We start from the raw sequence: 19,775 nt of genomic DNA, 5'->3' as shown, positions 1-19,775 counted from the left end.
TTGCCTCAAGGCTGTTATGAAGTGAGTAGTTGCCAGTTAGGAACTGGAAGAATATCTTCAAAATAGCCTGCTAAGAGGGTTGAAGTTGAGGACAAGTAGGATGGCACATTGCCCACACATACTTCATAGCCCAGTATGAATATATAAAGAGCTCAGCCTAATATCTTTTTTTATTCATTAAAAACATATTCATCAGACTGTGAACATCAGAAGATAATTATCTTTTCAGGTCCTTTGGAATTTGGCAGGGTTGAGCTAGAAATGCATAGATTAAAATATACTAAGCCATTAACTTAGAAACATGTCCACGTGTGAACAGTGGCATTTACATGGCTCTTTCAGATATATATGTAAATACGATTTCAGAAAACCCTACTTACATTTGAAGAGCCACATCGTGCAGATTATTCAAGGAGGCATGGCTTGGGCAGGACTGAAATCTATGCATGTTAGGGGCACAGCCAGACACACAATTTTGGGTGGGCCTGGGCCCAAGATGGGTGAGCAGAAGAACCCTGTCCCATCCCACAGGTGATTTGGTCTCTCCTCTCACCTGTATGTCATATGGAGGGGCATAATCGAACGCAAACGCCCATGTGTAAAAACGTCCATCTCCGGAGATGGCTCCGCGAAGAGGCGGAGCGAACCGTAAAATCGAAACGAGATGGCCGTCCATCTTCGATTTCGATTATATGGTTCGGCCCGCTGAAATCCCATCATTTGTGTCGACTCTAGAGATAGACGACACAAATGGTGAAATCGCTGGACCTAGAGATGGCCGTCCGTGGTTTTCAGCAATAATCGAAACCGCTGCCGGCCATCTCAAAAACGGACCTAATCCAAGCCATTTGGTCGTAGGAGGGGCCAGCATTCGTAGTGCACTGGTCTCCCTGAGATGCCTCTATGCCAGCCTCAAATATCATACCTAGCTCCATGACAGTAGTATGCAGGTCCCTGGAGCAATTTTAGTTTAGTTGGTGTTGCACGGGACCCATGCAGAGAGCAAAAATCGGAAGAAAAAAAAAAAACATGCAAGTGCAGTCAGGGACGTCCAAAAAAAAAAACATGCAAGTGCAGTCAGGGACGTCCAAGTTAAAACAATAGTAATAGGGGGATTCGAACCAGAGCAATTTTAGTTTAGTTGGTGCTGCGCGGGACCCATGCAGAGAGCAAAAATCAGAAAAAAAAAAAACATGCAAGTGCAGTCAGGGATGTCCAAAAAAAAACCATGCAAGTGCAGTCAGGGAGGTCCAAATTAAAACAATAGTAATAGTGGGATTTGAACCAGCCACCTTCTGATTACAAGACCCACCCAGGCCCACCCTTGGCTATGCCACTGATGCATGTGTCACCTATTTTATACAAGGAATACTTGTGTATAGGGAAGCCTTTCCCTGCATGCTTTTATAGCAACTAAAACTCATGCAAAGGTTTTTTAAAGTGTTTGTTTCAGCCATCTGTTTATTTCTGCATCTGAAATGAAACCACGTTAAAATTGCAGGTTCACTAATAACTGGTGGCAGTTACACAGGAAGGTTTGTAAAATGGAACAGCTACATGTGTATATGTTGTGTCAAACGTGGAAGTTGTGACATTCACCACATTCACGTGGTAAGTGCTGGCACCAGCTACTGGGTTTGCGTCATTCATTTTTTCATTGTGTGCATTTATAAAGTGACTGCTTCAACTGTACATGTTGGCAAATCCATATGCCCTCCTACAGGTTTTTCAGAAAAGGTCTTGCTTCAGCAGATCCTTTTCTAAAATACAACTGCAATTGAACCTATTTGACAGAGACATCCAATGGTGTAGCTTAGTAAAAGGGCCCTTCAGAGAAATGCACCATTGGATGTCTCAGTCATATTAGAATTCTGTTCAGATGAAATTAAGAGTAGATCCACATTATTGGTTTATTTTGTATTTCTACAGGATAAGGAGGCTATTATGAAACTTTACTATCATGCTTGAGACACTAACTTTTATAAGAACATAAGAGTAGCCATACTGGGTCAGACCAATGGTCCATCTAACCCAGTATCCTGTTTTCCAAACAGTGGCCAAGCCAGGTCACAAGTACCTGGCAGAAACCCAAATCATGGCAACACTCCACACTACAAATCCCAGGGCAAGCAGTTGCTTCCCATGTCTGTCTCAATAGCAGACTATAGACTTTTCCTCCAGATGTGTATAAATGAATTCATCTAAGAAGAAGGCAATTTATTTGAATTGAGACAGTTTGTGTTCTCTATTGGAGTCACCTTTCAACTACGATTTCCTTGCAAATGTTTAATTTCCTTACAAAATAATTGGTATGTTTTCTATGAAGCCTCTCAACTGAGATTTTTTCTTGAAGGGAAAGGTGTTACCTTTTCAATATTTCTGTATAGATAGGCCATTTACATCATGTTAGTTCACGGTTGTAGAATTAGCAGCCTGTGAAACTACTCTTTTCCTGGTTTTTATAGATGTAATTACTATCTTCTTATGATTATTGGGTTCTTACCTCCTCCTATTGTAGACTATAATCCTGGTTGACATCTCATTATTTCAAGCTGATTGGATGTAGAATTTTATTTGGCAGTTTGCTGATCAAAGTTTTGTCTTTGATTTGTATATTTTTTTTGTTACATTTGTACCCCGCGCTTTCCTACTCATGGCAGGCTCAATGCGGCTTACATGGGGCAATGGAGGGTTAAGTGACTCGCCCAGAGTCACAAGGAGCTGCCTGTGCCTGAAGTGGGAATCGAACTCAGTTCCTCAGTTCCCCAGGACCAAGGTCCACCACCATAACCACTAGGCCACTCCTCCACTGTTGCTACTATTTGAGATTCTACATGGAATGTTGCTATTCCACTAGCAACATTCCATGTAGAAGTCGGCCCTTGCAGATCACCAATGTGGCCGCGCAGGCTTCTGCTTCTGTGAGTCGCCTGCGCAGCCTTCTACATGGAATGTTGCTAGTGGAATAGCAACATTCCATGTAGAATCTCCAATAGTAGCAACATTCCACTCCTTTCCCACTCATGGCAGGCTCAATGTGGCTTACATGGGGCAATGGAGGGTTAAGTGACTTGCCCAGAGTCACAAGGAGCTGCCTGTGCCTGAAGTGGGAATCAAACTCAGTTCCTCAGTTCCCCAAGACCAAAGTCCACCACCCTAATCACTAGGCCATTTAAATCTCAATTTATTAAAATAGAAAATAACATAGTAACAAAAGGAAGAATGGGAACAGCTATGAACTTAAGTCCTGGTTCTCCATACCAGGAAAAAAAAAATCTTTAGGGATTTATTTATTTATATTGTTACATTTGTATAGGCTGCCATTTGCAAAGACATGGGAAATGTCAACAACGTATCCCATGTCATTTCATGTCGTTAAAACCTGAAAATAAGCAGAAAGAAATATACAATTCCTTTTTCTTTCATTGTCAGATAACTGCGCTTTTAATAGAGCATACCCTATTTGAAAAGAGGGCACACTCTTTCCAAAAGATTGTGTGCACCATTTTGCATTAGTGCACCATTTTCCGTGTGCAAACCATTGCACCTGCATGAATAGAGTGTGCATGCTTATGCTATCTGGAAGAAAGTGCACACTATCCCCCATTTCTATATAGTGCGATGAGTTGCACGTGCAAATCTGGGAATATTCTGATTTGCACGCACAACTCAATTGGTTAAAAAGCCAATCAGTGCCGATAATTGGATGTTAAGCATTTATCAGCACTAATTGGTACAAATTAGAATTTATGCGCACTACTCGCTAAGCATCTACTATAATAAAACTCACCCTCAACGTTCTGAAGACAACGTTCTGAAGTCACTCAGCCACTCCCTGAAGGGTTCATGGATTCATGGTGGTGAAGCCACAACACTGACCATGTCTCTCTGCCCCGCCCTCGCATGACAGACCAATCAGAAAAAACACCCTCAACATTCTAAAACACAAAGGACCATCACAACACCGTTCCCAGGCAACACTAGGCAACGTAAGACGCACCAATCAGAGGAAACTATGTGACAATAAGGGAGGAGCATTCCCCAGCAGAATGGCTCATTATCTGTGCAGCACGGAGAGCACAGAACCACCGCTGGAACGAGAGAAGAATATTCCTGCTGTGGATATGTGCAAAAATAGACCGGGGGGGGAATTTTTAAATGCCTAATGCCAGTACTGAAGAGGGCCAGAGGGCCTATAGCAAAGACTATATTTGGGATCGCTTGACATGGAGTCGGAGGAGCCGGAAAAAACATGCCTGTCACCATCTGGGACGTGGGCGAACAGGACAAGCTGCGGCCCAGCTGGAAGGATTACCCGCGACCCAGCCAGCAGCAAACAGCAACCAAGGAAGGGGGAGGAGTACTCCTTCCCTGCCTAGGAATCGCTGGAGACTGGCTGCCAAACTAACGAAATAACCGCACACCGACGCACCACCTCCATCATTCGAAAGGCATTCACTCTTTCTTCAACAGAAATGCAAACTAATAATACAAAACAAACAAAGAATACATGGTTTCTCAGGCGGCTGCAGGTAACTCCCCACCCCCTTCCTCTTCCCCTTTTGCCGAAGCGGCCAAGGACGTGCCCAACCATCCCCAGCCTCAGGCAAGCTGTCTCCCACCTTGGGGATTCCCCGAGCACCCGGAAAAAGACGGCGCTGATTCCTGCAGCGCATAAATGTTCCAGCATTCCCCTGCAGCCAGCCTGAAATGGACCAAACATACCGGATCACCCCCAGATGGCCCGAGACCGTGCTCTTCTCCCTTCCGCCAACTTAAAACAACCATCCCCGTCCTCAGGCAAGCCGTCACCCACCTCCAGGATGCCCAGAACACCAGCCCAATGGAAAAAGATGGCGCTGCTTCCAACAGCAAATTTCTCTTCCAGCATTCCCCTACAGCAGCCCTGAAACGGCCAAAAAATACCAACAGACAAAGAACGTGCTCCTCTACCTTCCGCCCATCTAAAACAACACTTGTGCCTCAGCACAACACAAAAAAAAACCTGGAAAAAAAAACACCACTCAGCAAAGGCTGACCCCCCCTACAACCACATTTACATTTCACTAACAGAAAGACCCCCTCCACAAACCTCCAAGACAGACAAAACCACACACACAATACAACAGAAACACACCCTCAAAGCCACACAAATCCAACCCACTTTGCCAGCACAGCACATCCCACAACCCCCAAGCAAAAAACAAAACACAAAAAGACACACATCAACAACCTGCACACACCACACCACACCCTCACACACACCCTCACACACACAAAATAACTCTGTGACACATACACACACACACAAAAAAAGCCACATGCTAGCACCCGTTTCATTGGTTTCGGAAACGGGCCTTTTTTACTAGTATTTTATAAATTAGTCTGTATAAATTCTACAACATTGATCTCAAAAGGGAGCGTGGTCATGGGAGGGGCATGGGCAGGTCATGGGTGTTCCTAACATTTATGCACAATGTTATAGAATTACCCGTTACCCGTTCCACACCTAAAGTTTGGTATTGGCATGTACACCAGATTTTAATTGGTGTAAATGACAGTGCATAAATTTTAGTCGCATGAATAGCACCATATGTATTCTGTAAACTGTGCCTAACTTTAAACATGGCTTATAGAATACACATAAGTATGTTTTCAATTGGCACCAATTACTTCAGTGCCAAATACAGAATCTGGTCCTGTATGACTTTGCTCCTGTGAAGAAAAAAATGTCCAAACAAAAACAACCAAAACAAACATTTCTGGAAACGATAGAGGAAACAACATGATAACAAAATTTTCTGTTACCCATACCTAAAATACATCAAGTCATGACTACTCTACTCTTTCAAGTTAATTTCCTTTGCCTGTGTAGAGAGAAGTGGTAGCCGTGTTAGTCAACTTTTAAAGGTAATCAAAAGAAATAGATATCAAATTGATATCAAAATTTGCTTACTTCTGATCTGACAAAAAAGGGCTACCTTTGAAAGTTAATCAAAAAATGTACTGTTAGTCCAAAAAAAGATATCATCTTATTTTCTTTTCTATGTTTTATTTTATTCTATTTCTATTGATTACCTTTGCCTGTGGAAATTTCATACCCTCTCTTGATTTACTCTGATGAAGTACTGCGCCACCACGTGAGAAACCCAGACCATAAGTATATCACTTGATAGGTACTTTATCAAACTCTACATTGGTCATATCTTCCTCCAGCATAAGGAATGTCAAGTCAAATGCAAAGCGCTGATAAGGAAGGCAAAGAGGGACTTTGAAAAAAAGATTAAGTTGGAGGCAAAAACCTTTTTAGGTATATAAAAAGCAAGAAGCAGGCAAAAGAATTGGTTGGACGGCTAGATGACCGAGGGGTAAAATGAGCAATCAGGGAAGATAAAGCCATAGCAGAGAATAAATGAATTCTTTGCTTTGGTCTTCACAGAGGAAGATTTAGTACTGGTGCCAGAAATGGTATTCAAAGCTAACAAGTCGGAGAAACTAAATAAAATCTCTATAAACCTAGAGGATATCATGGGGCAATTTGACAAATTGAAGAGTAGCAAATCTCCTGGACTGGATGGTATTCATCCCAGAGTACTGATAGAACTGAAAAATGAACTGGCGGAGTAGCCCATGTAACACCAATATTTAAAAAATGCTCCAGAGGGGATTCGGGAAATTATAGCCCAGTAAGTCTGACGTCGATGCCGGGCAAAATGGTAGAGACTATTATAAAGAACAAAATTACAGAGCATATTCAAAAGCATGGATTAATGAGACAAAAGCCAACACGGATTTAGTGAAGGGAAATTTTGCCTCACCAATCTATTACATTTCTTTGAAGGGGTGAACAAACATGTGGATAAAGGCGAGCCAGTCGATATTGTGTATCTGGATTTTCAAAAGGTGTTTGACAAAGTACCTCATGAAAGACACCAGAAGAAATTGTAGAGTCATGGGATAGGAGGTAGTGTCCTATTGTGAATTAAAAACTGGTTAAAAGATAAAAAAAACAGGGAGCACGGTTAAATGGTCAGTATTCTCAATGGAGAAGGGTAGATAGTGAGGTTCCTCAGGGGTCTGTGCTGGGACCATTGCTTTTTAACATATTTATAAATGATCTGGAGATGGGAATAATTAGTGAGGTAATTAAATTTGCTGACAACACAAAGTTATTCAAAGTTGTTAAATTGTGAGAGGATTGTGAAAAATTACAAGAGGACCCTACAAGACTGGGAGACTGGGCGTCTAAATGGCAGGTGACGTTTAATGTGAGCAAGTGCAAAGTGATGCATGTGGGAAAGAGGAACCCAAACTATAGCTACATAAGGCAAGGTTCCACATTAGGAGTCACCAACCAAAAAAGGGATCTCAGCGTCGTTATTGATGATACGTAGAAATCCTCTGCTCAGTGTGCTCGATGGCTAGGAAAGCAAATAAAATGTTAGGTATTATTAGGAAAGGAATGGAAAACAAAAGTTAGGATGTTATAATGCCTTTGTATTGGTCCATGGTGCGACCGCACCTCGAATATTGTGTTCAATTCTGGTCACCGCATCTCAAAAAAGATATAGTGGAATTAGAAAAGGTACAGAGAAGTGCGATGAAATTGATAAAGGGGATGGGATGACGTCCCTATGAGGAAAGGCTGAAGCGTCTAGGGCTCTTCAGGTTGGAGAAAGATGGCTGAGGGGAGATATATAGAGGTCTATAAAATAATGAGTGGAGTGGAACGGGTAGACGTGAATCATTTGTTTACTTTTCCAAAAATACTAGGACTAGGGGGGCATGCAATGAAGCTGCAAAGTAGTAAGTTTAATATGAATCAGAGAAAATGTTTCTTCTCTAAACGTGTAATTAAACTCTGGAATTCATTGCCAGAGAATGTGGTAAAGACGGTTAGCTTAGCGGGGTTTAAAAAGGGTGTGGATGGCTTCCTAAAGAAAAAGTCCATAGACCATTATTAAATTGACGGGGAAAATCCACCGCTTATTTCTGGGATAAGCAGCATAAAATGTATGTGCTTTTTTGGGATCTTGCCAGGTATTTATGACCTGGATTGGCCACTGTTGGAAACAGGATGCTGGGCTTGATGGACTACTGGTCTGTCCCAGTGTGGCAATACTTATGTAATACTTATGTCTTCAAATGATACTTCCTTGCCTCATAGCACAACAAACCACATACCATGAGCTCCTTATACACCTTGCTGGTGATAAAGAAGCCAACATTGTGGTCCAGGTATCAGAATCTTTTCTCTGGAAGGTCAAAGGTTTATTCAGAAACAAGCCAGATAACAAATGACTGCATCATTATAATCTTGAGGCATATCTCATGGAGGAATAGATAGTGCCAACGTTCTAAGGCAAATAGTGATTCTCATTTACCCCTCCTTCCACATGAATACTCCCAAGAAAATGACTGGAATCGGAGGCCCCTTTTACTAAGCTGCGTAAGCATCTACTTGCGCCCAACATGCTCCAAAATGGAGTTACCGCCCAGCTACCACATGGATCTTGTGGTAATTTTTGACGTGCATCCAATACGTGTCTATTATTTTTAGACACGCGTATTGGGCGTACGCCAAGTGGCATTTGACACGCGTAGGTCATTATCACCCGGTTACCACGTGAGACTTTACCGCTAGTTCAATAGCTGGTGGTAAAGTCTCAGACCCAAAATGGATGCGTGACAATTTTTATTTTGTCGCATGTCCATTTTCAGCAAAAATGTTTAAAAGGCATTTTTTGCAGGTGCACTGAAAAATGATTCTGTGCGCACCCAAAATACACGTCTACACTACCGCTGGCCATTTTTCAGCACACCTTAGTAGAAGGACCCCTTAGAAATGACAGGTTTTAATGGATCACCAGAAATAATGTTCAGGTCTTCACATTTGCATCCTTTTCAGCGACTAAAGTGCCAAGCCATGTGATGAACTGCAATACCCTCTTCCATTCTGCAATGCAGAGTTTCAGTCAATACACTGGTCCTGGAAAAATGTGGAATCTTTTTTAGATTCTGATAACTTTTATTGGCCCACCAAAAAGGAAGGTGCTTATCTACTCTAGCTACTATCATAGCTTTCTTTCTGGTCCAAAGAAAAGGTGTCTCAACTAGATAGATTAACTGAGATACATTTTCCTAGCTTTGCATTTGATCTTCATTCATAGTACGTAAATGTTATCTCACATATTGTGATTAATTCATTGGACAATTACATTATGGTGAATATATTTCTTTATTTCTGATCATGCATTCGTTAAAATGAAGTCTTCCAGAAAATAAGATGAAGTGCATATGTTATATGATTCATTTGTCTTTTAGTTTTAATGAGAGTACCTGGGGTTGGGAGATTCAAGAAAGTTCTCAGTGTCTAGCTGAAGCCAATTAGTCAGAAAAACATGTCTGCTTATTGAGTCTTTTTGTCCCTTTCTGATCCAAACACCAAGGGTACTTTTCTTTGTCCTAATAATATACAATATTTCCAACTTTTGTTCCAAATAACAATGCTGGTAACTCTTTGCAACATCAAAGCATAGAATTTGATGACAGGTAAGTACCATAAGACCCGATTTATTTCAGTTTATTATGCTGTATTTATGCTGTGCCAGGGCAATAGAGATTAAAGGCATACATTTTCCATGTAATTTATAAGAGATTTTCAAACTACACAAAAAACCCACATGCCACTGGTCAGAAAAAAAAGGGGGGATGTTTTTAGAATGTATGAAAAGCATATGTATATACTACATTTTCTGGATGTAATGCACACATATGCCATCTCATCTCTGGCTAGGTAGTCTTACCATATCCAAGTAAGAACAAGCACAATTTGTAGCTCTTGGATTTAGGTGCTAGAATAACTGCACAATTACTTTTTATATGTTGTCTTTCAGGACATATGTAAGGGACGCAGCAGCAAAGGAAGAGGAAGGGTTTATATTTGCAGAATAAGACTTTTGCTTTTATTTGATTACATGTGTTAGATTAGACAAAGATTTGACAAAAAGAAAAATTATTTTACAGGGTCACCATGAGTTAAAAGTTGAGGTAGAAGGTCTAACCTGAGAGTTGTCCTGTTGCTTCTAGATTTAAACGTTACCATATCCTGAGCCTTCCTGTCCACAAACAACTTATAGGCTACTGTTGATGAAACCAGCCTAGAATAAAGCCAGACAGCACTGCTTCTTAACCGTCTCCTGTACGCACATCTGGCCAGCCAGGTTTTCAAGATTCCCACAATAAATATGCATGAGATGAATCTGCTTTTATTGAGTCTGCTATATATCTCAGTCATATGCATTGTGGAATCCTGAAAACACAACTGGCTAGGTGTGCCTTCAGGAGAGCATTGAGAAGCACTGTTCTATAGGATAGTATTTTGCTGCTATTTTGAGGAGCTGCAAAAGGGAGTGGGCATCTGGCCCGGATTCAAAAGCAGTCTTCCCAGAGAATTACGTAGCATCTCCACCTTATTCTTACCTGAGTGGTCTTCATTACCTCTAAATGCTTTAGGATTTCATCATTTTGGCTAATCATTTTGTCTCCTCTGCACTCAGCTTTATTTATGCCTGGACTGTTCACAGATATTTCTCACTTATACCCTGAGAAGCTGTGTCTGCTTTGCATCTTCATTTGCTTTGCCAATTATCTTAGTTATAATAATAATAATAAGTATTTGTATACAATTTCATCCTGTTAGCTCAAAAACAGGTTACAATAAAGAATACAAGCCTCAGTACAAGCATAACATATACATTTAAAATTCCATATTAATTGAACTAACATTATTTCATTTCAGCTAAGATAGAATATTGATATAGGTAGTTGGAAAACAAACAACCAAGCCTTTAACATTTTTCTAAATCTGAAATAGTTCATGCCACATCTGATAGACAGAGGCAAGGTATTTCACTTTGAAGGGGTAACTACATTAAAAAGCTTTTTACTCTATGAGACTATTTTACTCAGTTCATAGTAGTACCCTGGGGCTGCTTCACATTTGGACTCCATTATCTTTTCTAAATCAAGTTTAACAGATGGTCTTCTGCTATCTCCAGCTCACTTTTTTTTTTCATCTCCAAGAAATGGGATCTGCCTCTTTCCTTGCTCATTCCTCTGCTCCTGAGTGAAGACCTAGAACAGTGCCTACCCAAGTCAGTCTGGAGTACCTCTTTTCCAGTCAGGTTTTCAGGATATCCACAATGAATATGCATGGAATTGATTTACATACCCTGCCTCCATTATAGCAATTCTCTTTCATGCATGTTCTTTGTAGATATCCCTTCAAAATTGACTGGTCAAGGGATACTCCAGGACTGATTTAGGAAACACTCACCCAGTTTAATTTCCATATCTACTTTCTAGGTCTGGTGCCAATGGTACTAGATTCCCCTAGGTCAGTGGTTTTTAATTCAGTCCTTGGAGCACACTCAGGCAGTTGTGTTTTCAGGATATCTATAAGGGAATAGTCATGAGCGATTTACGTACCAAGAGGCTGTGCATGAAAAATCTATCTTATGCATATCCTGAAAACCTTACTAGACAAAGTGACCTGAGTATGGGTTCAGATGCACTGCCCTAAGCAACCTTCAGTCTTGCACTCCCCCTTCCCCCCCTCCCCCCTGTCACTTAATTTTCAGGCTTATTTCCTCATCCCCTGAAATTTTATATTTAAACAGAACAATCATCACCCCAACACCTCTCTCAGAGTGATCTTTTAAAAAAGCATATTGTAATCAAATATATGAAATTAAAGAATTAGTTACTAAGGTGTGTTAAGGCAATAACTCATGCTATTTGTTCCATGACACACCTTAAACAGCAACTGTAATAATCCTCAGGTGCTACTCATACGCTAAATAGCAATAACGTGTTATATACCATAATGCACTGTAGTGTAGATTACCACAGGAAACATAATAATAAATTGTAGAGCAGGCAAATGCAAAGGCGCCCGGTATAGAGGCTTGGGGTGCTATGCCTCCCCAGCACAGCAGGAGGGATCAGCTGTTTCTATAGAATGCTAAATAGTATTAGTAGTAGTTCTCCTGTGAGTCCTGCTGCTCTGGGATAGCAGCAGCTGCAGTGAAAAACCATCTCTAGGCCTTGTGTTATAACCAGTTGTAATTTGATCATCTTACTGCTGGAGAGCAGAGCAGGGGGGGTTGGCTGGAGTTGTCCTGGGTTGCTAGGGAGATATTTAACTAGGATCATGAATTCCTGCACATAGAGCAATTCACACCAAAGAGACTTGCACTGACCCCTGAAATTTAAAAGTGCTAAAAATAAGTTTTTAAAAGTATTTGCATTAAATCTAATTGCGAATTTAGGTGCTAGGAAGTGGGATTGGTATTCAATGTACTCAAATGTTGCTTACAAGCATATGCAAATTAGTACGTTTTTTGTGAGGTTCTCATTTGCATATTTATGGGTAAAAATTGTTGGAAATGTTACAGCCTTAATGTTAGGGCATGGCTCTGATCAAAAATGTGAACTTTGATCCTAAAATGAAGGGTTTTAGCTAGTATTTTTGACTAAAAATTCCCATTAGAGTGTCTGTATGTTAATCTGCATTCAAATAGAGCTCTCTGATTGGGTGAGCAGCTCCTGTTAGAAAATCTGCCCTGGAACAGAGAGGAGAGGAGAGAATCAATGGGTGGGTGGGGGGTGTGGATGGCTGGAGGGGGGGCAAGGGAGAGGAGAGAATCAATGGGTGGGTATGGATGGCTGGAGGGGGGGCAGGGGAGCGAGGACAAGAAATGAAGAAGAAAGGCAGAAAGTAAAGAAATAAATGGAAAGGAAGCCCTGGAAATGGAGTTAAGAGGACAGATAGCAGCAGAATCGGATACTGGGCCAGCATGATCAGAAAAAACAAAGTCACCAGACAACAAAGGTAGAAAAGATAATTTTATTTCATTATAGTGTTTGGAATATGTCCACTTTGAGAATCAGGTGCTCAACATTAAATGTTTATATTTATTTACTTATGTATGGCATTTTATCCCACATTAAACATGAATTAGGATGTTTTGTGGCTCTACATCAGAATTGTGATATTATGATCCTTGTTTCATATTGTTGACGGTCTGCATTTTCCGTATGGGTGGTATATTGGTGTATTAGGTTCTGTCCAGTGTAATATGTATGGTACCGTAAGGTTCTGAGTGTGTTTTTGCATAATGTTGTGCATAGTGCTTTGTAGTTACAATTGTGGTTAGTATATGCTTTGAGCAACCACTTTATTCTTTGACATATGATACATATCTAATATCTAAATTAAATAAAAGGTATTCATTGTGACTTTTTATTTATTTATTTTTTCTGTGTTTTATCATACAATTATGGGTTTAAGCTCCACCCCTGGCCCCACCCCTAACCCTGCCCCCTTTATCCTCCCCAAACAGTTGGGCCACCAACCGCCTATGTGCAAATGCAAGCATAACAACTCATTCTTAAGGAAATCAAATAACACATCACAAGCTACATTATTAAAGGAAAATATTACCAGCTCAAAGCTGGCATTATCTTTCCTGCCCTGGAGAATCAGGCTACTAACTTTCAGTCTTATGCTCCTGAGTGATACTTTAAAGGGGCCAAATAAACCTTGCTTCCTTCCCCCCCCCCCCCCCCCAACAGTACATCCCATGGGATCCCCAAATACAACCGTATAAAGACCCTCATAAAAGCCCCCCAAATGCCCCCTCCATGGAGACCCTGTCCCCTGAAGATCCTCCCCAAATATCCCTCATAGAGCCCCTCCCTGAAGGCCTCTAGCTTCCCATGATCCCCCCCCCCAGCTTACCTCTCCTAATCCCAAGCTACCCTGCCCCTAATGGTACCAGGTTCAACATGACACTGGTGACCCTATTGATAGGGGTCAAGATTCCATATAAATGGAATTCATTGAATTTCGGAGGGTATGCACATAGATCAACAATGTTCTAGCATGAGTCATCTGGGTTCCTTCCTGAAGTTAAGGCTGAATGTCAAATGTGCCTTATAAACATTACCTCACTGGGCAATTTAATGTGTAGGAATGCAATCGAAAACACAGATATTCAAAGGTTAAATTCTGTACAATTTTAAATATTGTAAACAGCACTTTACTCCGGATTTTATATATGGCACCCAAAATTGGACGCCAATGTTTGGGCACGATCCAAAATGTGCGCCAACTAAATTGGCTAAAGAGCCAATTAGTGCCAATAATTGGGTGCTAATTGGCACATCTGCTATGTACTATTCTATAACAATGTTTGCCCAAATCCCATAGCGTGCAACCTAAAATCGGGCATAGCCATGGAAAGTGCATGGGCAGGCCAGGGGTATTCCTAAATTTTGTGTGCAGTGTTATAGAATAGCAAGGATGTGTGTCCAAATTAGGTGCCAAGAATTACATCTGGTTTCAACAGCTTTCTCCTGCCGGAATTCTGCATGTCTGCGGAGCACAGAATTCTGCATTTCTGCCCAGAATCTGAACTCTGAGGATGGATAGCTGGCCTCCCCGCTGCACCTCACGAGCCTCAGTGAGCCCTCCCCAGCCCACAGAAAAAGCAGACAGGCTGGCTGTCTGACTCCGCCACTGCCCTCCCAGGCCTCCTGGTGGTCTAGTGGCCTCTTCAGGGGCAAGAAAGAACCCTACTCTTTCTGCCCACTGTGCTTTTGCCACCACTTTTTCAAAATGGCCGCTGAGATTTCATGCAATAATCTCGTGAGACTGCCGCAGGAAATCTCAGTGGCCGTTTGTAAAAATAGCAGAACAAGCCAGAAAGCAGCAGCAGCAGCAGCAGCTGGCCAAGCAGGAAAGAGTGGGGTTCTTTACTGTCCTGAAGAGGAATTCCCATGCAGCCCCTACCTCACAGGTGGGTGCAGGGGGCGGGCTGAAAAAAATATTGATGGCCTGTAGGTACAGACAGGAAGGGAGCTGTAAAAAAAAAAGTGGATGCTGTGAGTATGTATGTGGGTATATGGGTGGAGGGGGTTGTAATAAAAAGATGGATGCTGTGGGTGGAGGGAGTGGCAGTAAAAAAGGTGAATGCTATGAGTGGATGGAGGGGGCTGTTAAAAAAGTTGGATGCTGTGTGGGTGGGAAGCAGGGCTGTAAAAAAAAAAGGTGGATGCTATATGTGTGGGTGAGTGTGGATGTGTGTGGGTGGACCTGACCACATCTTTTCAGCTGTGGAAGTGTTCTCATGACATGTTGTCAGATAGTACCACACCGTTGCTTAAGTTACACAGCCACTATGTCATAGTAACATATAGTAACATAGTAAGTGAAGCATAAAAAGGCCTGTACGGTCCATCCAGTCTGCCCAACATGATAAACTCATACGTGCTACTTTATATGTATACCTGACCTTGGTTTGTATCTGCCATTTTCAGGGCACAGACCGTAGAAGTTTGCCCAGCACTAGCCCGCCTCCCAACTACTAGTCCCACCTCCTAACCACTGGTGCTACCACCCAATCTGCTAAGCTTCTGAGAATCCATTTCATCTGAACAGGATTCCTTTATGTTTATCCCACACTTTTTTGAATTCCGTTACCGTTTTCATCTCCACCACCTCCCTGGGGACGGCATTCCAAGTATCCACCACTCTCCCTGTGAAAAATACTTCCTGACATTTTTCTTGAGTCTGCCCCCCTTCAACCTCATTTCATGTCCTCTAGTTCTACCGCCTTCCTGTCTCCAGAAAAGGTTCGTAATACCTTTCAAATATCTGAACGTCTGTATCATATCACCCCTGTTTCTACTTTCCTCCATGGTATACTTGTTCAGGTCAGCAAGTCTCTCCTCATACATCTTGTAACACAAATCCCATACCATTTTTGTAGCTTTTCTTTGCACCGCTTCAATTCTTTTTACATCCTTAGCAAGATACAGCCTCCAAAACTGAGCACAATACTCCAGGTGGGGCCTCACCAACGACTTCTACAGGGGCATCAACACCTCCTTTCTTCTGCTGGTCACACCTTTCTCTATACAGCCTAGCAGTCTTCTGGCTATGGCCGCCTTGTCACACTGTTTCGTCGCCTTCAGATCCTCAGATACTATCACTCCAAGATCCCTCTCCCAACATTAATGAGTCCAAAGCCAAGCAGTAATATCAAGGTGATATAGAGGACTTGCAACCCATCTTCATAGCCTCCCAGGTGACTCCCAGGTGACTCCCAGGTCCACCTCGATCCACCCAGGGCCGTGCACCAAAATATTTTCTCTCTACAGGTTATATTTTCTTTCTGTTATTCCCAATGGCTCCAGTACAATTTCTCTTCTTGATACTGTCTCTTCCCAATTTCTTTCTCCCTCTGAATCTACTGTATATCTCAGGAACACATTGTTCACCTTCTGCTTTCATCATCTCACCATCCCTTTTGTCTTCTCCCTTCTTCTCAGCTCTCAACCTTCAACATTTTCTTCCTTTCATTCAACCGTCTCCATTCTGTCTGAGTACATCTCATCTTCATCGCTGTCATCATCCTCTCCTGTATTCTCTTGCTCCTTCTCCTGCTCTCCGCTGAGGATATCAATCACAATCCTGGTCCTCCACATCAGCCCTCATCCTATTCTTGCAGGTCACACTATGATGTCTCCAATCTAATTTCTGTTCATCTCCTCTCCCCTTCTTCTCTGCCTTTCTCATGTGCTCTGTAGAATGCCTGCTCTGTCTACAACCAACTTTCCTACATTTACGACCTCTTTATCTCTCATACTCTCCATCTGCTTGCTCTGAGACTTGGCTTTGCCCTGAAGACTTTACTTCAGCTGCAGCCCCTTGTCATGGAGGTTATCTTTTCTTCCATACTCCTCACCCGGTTGGCCATGGAGGTGGTGTCGGGCTACTACTCTCACCATCTTGTAGATTTCAACCTCTTCTTCCACCTCAGTCTCAATGCTTTTCTTCCTCCAAAGTCCACTCTATCCGTCTATTCACTCTACCTCTCCGAGTAGCAGTCATTTATCAACCCCCTGAAAAGACCCTTCTTCCTTTCTCACTGACTTGACTCCTGTCTTTCCTTCTTTCTTGAGCCTTCATCTCCTTCCTTCATTCTTGGGAATTTTAGCATTCATGCTAATGATCCCTCTGACTCTTATGCTTCTCAGTTTCTCACGTTAACATCCTCTTTAATCTTCAACTGTGCTTCACTACCCCTACTCACCAGAATGGCTACTGTCTTGATCTTGTTGTCTTCTCCAACTGCTCTCTCTTCAGTTTCTGTACCTCAGCTCTTCCCCTCTCTGACCATCATCTGATAACTTTCACACTTAAACACCATCCCCCATAGTCCTGTCCAATCTCCACCACTACATTTAGGAATCTTCAAGCTATTGACTTTTCCACTCGATCCTCCAGTGTTTCAAACCTCTTCTCAACTACTATGTTATCCAAGTCAGTCAATGAGGCTGTCTCTTCCTATAATACTATTTTCTCCTCTGCTCTGGATACTCTTGTGCCTCCCATTCACCGTTCTGTAAGGCATACCAAACCCCAGCCTTGGCTGACCTATAGAATCTGCTATCTACATTCCTGTGCCTGATCTACCGAAAGCCTTTGGCTGAAATCCCATGCCCATGCTGACTTCATATATTTCAAGTTCTTGCTAACCTCCTTCCAGTCTGCTCTTTCACTTGCAAAACAGGACTGCTACATCCAGTTGACAAACTCTCTTGGCTCAAAATCTCAATGTCTCTTTGCCACACTGAACTCTCTCTTCAAAGTGCCTTCACCTCCAACCCCCCCCCCCCCCCCCTTCACTTTCTCCACAGACTCTGGCTGAGTACTTTCATGATAAGGTTCACAAGATTAACCTTGAGTTCTCAACCAAATCACCCCACCCCCTTCCCACAGTCCATTCTCTCAACCCTCCTTCAACCCCTACCTCCTTTTCTTCCTTTTCTGAAATCACTGAAGAGGAAATTGTACATATTCTTTCCTCCACCAAACTGACTACCTGTTCCTCTGATCCTATTCCCACTCATGTACTTAGCACTATCTTCCCTACTGTCATCCCTTCTATCTGTCATAGCCTCAGTCTTTTACTTTCCACTGCAACTGTTCCTGATGCCTTCAATCATGCCGTAGTTTCTCCCTTTCCTATCCAAACTACTTGAACATGCTGTTCATCGTTGTTGTCTTGACTTTGTTTCATCTCAAGCTATTCTTGATCCACTTCAATAAGGCTTTTGCCCTCTTTACTCAACTGAAATAGAAAGTATCATAACTTATAAAAATACCAGCCTTCTCCTGAACCAAGAGAGGTGCTCAAGCTCCGCATTATGGAACTACCTGGTTGATGTAGGAACTGTAGCCAGTCAGGTCAGAGATGACACCCAGAAACTAGGGAGTTTTCGGGTAAGGTTACATAAATATGGACAGTTATAGGGTGTAAATGGAAGTCATGCACCCTGTACTGCCTGAATAGTTTTGCACAGTTCAAGGAGAGGGGCTTGAAAATTAACATAAGTACATTTAGAAAAAATATTTGTCTAACAACAAAGTTTACCCCTGTCTGGCCAAAATTATTCTGGATGAATAAACAAACCTTTGTTACTGAAATTGCCAAGCAATTTATTTTGCATGCTCAAGTACTCAAATATTCTCTATTTATACTGTACCTTATGACAGATGGAAAATGAATTTGTCTAAACTCCAGTCCCGCTTCCCCTTTATTTGAAAAAAAAAAAGCATTACTTGCATTTTAATTAGCTCTCGTTCATATCTTTGTATGCTTCAAATTTTCCTTGAATTAAGATTATGTCAACTGGTAGAAATATTTACAGGCATTTTTTTTTACTAAGAATGGCTACATCTGACCCAAGCCTATCTGAAATTCAAGTGATTATTAATGGTTTTTATGCATGCTCTATATAAATATTCATAAACTAGTGCTAATAGAAAGCTCTGCTTACAATCAGCCAGGAGGCTCTGGTGACTCACTAGTTTTATTGGTCCCACTTCAGTTTATAATTTAATAATCTTTATCATGTTTTATTCAGTTTTTGCATCCTTGATTAGGTCTGATTTGAGCATTCTACCATGTGGTTTTAAACCAGCAGCACTTGCACAGAATTTCTATATAATTATGCTGGCATTTTTTGTTCAGAGTTTTCTCATTTCTGAAGGGAACAGTAGCTCCCCCATTTTGAATTCAATAAACCAGGGTTGTTCTGTGTAGACCTTTGTAGGGGCAATTATCATACAGTCAATGTAGTGGCAAATTGTCCTGTTTGTCTGTCCTAATTAGATTGTAAGCTCTGTCGGGCAGGGACTGTCTCTTCATGTTCAAGTGTACAGCGATGCGTACGTCTGGTAGCGCTATAGAAATGATAAGTAGTAGCAGTAGTAAATTGTGTAGGTGGTTTTAACACCCTATACTTTGAACATATTTTTAAACAAGAAACCACATGCATTGTTTCTTTGAAAATAAGCAAGTCCAGAGTATATGCACTAAAAATATTTGTGTACTTTATCACTATTATTTGTGTAAGTGTGTGTGTGTTGGGGGGGGGGGGGGGAATAGTGCACAAAAATTTGAAAATCCAGTGGCCCGTCATGAGGTCATGATGGTGGGAGGCAGGTGGGAGGAATCAATATTTCTCATCTCTTTGGTCCTGACTGACATGGGTACAAGACAGCAGCAGGCAACAAGCCAGTGATGCAGCTGGAGGACTCAGTGACTTTCAACCAAATAACAAACATAGGAGATATTTTACTAAGGTGCACTAGTATTTTTAGCTCATGCTAAAAATCAGCTGGTGCTAAATGCTGAGAA

At 41.7% G+C, this 19,775-nt stretch overlaps 1 long non-coding RNA gene across 1 annotated transcript; it reads right to left on the bottom strand.

Annotated features, from left to right (window-relative positions):
* Nucleotides 1–11,170: 11,170 nt before the first annotated feature.
* On the bottom strand, nt 11,171–18,518 carry LOC115464789. Its single transcript, XR_003941272.1, has 3 exons — nt 18,507–18,518; nt 18,051–18,055; nt 11,171–11,284 (listed from the first exon to the last, which is right to left on the bottom strand). It is a non-coding gene; the product is annotated as an uncharacterized LOC115464789 (long non-coding RNA).
* Between the last annotated feature and the right edge of the window lie 1,257 nt (nt 18,519–19,775).

This window comes from Microcaecilia unicolor, chromosome 3 (assembly GCF_901765095.1).
Source record: "Microcaecilia unicolor chromosome 3, aMicUni1.1, whole genome shotgun sequence".
Classification (NCBI taxonomy): Eukaryota; Metazoa; Chordata; class Amphibia; order Gymnophiona; family Siphonopidae; genus Microcaecilia; species Microcaecilia unicolor.
This window is presented reverse-complemented; position numbering and strand designations above follow the sequence as displayed.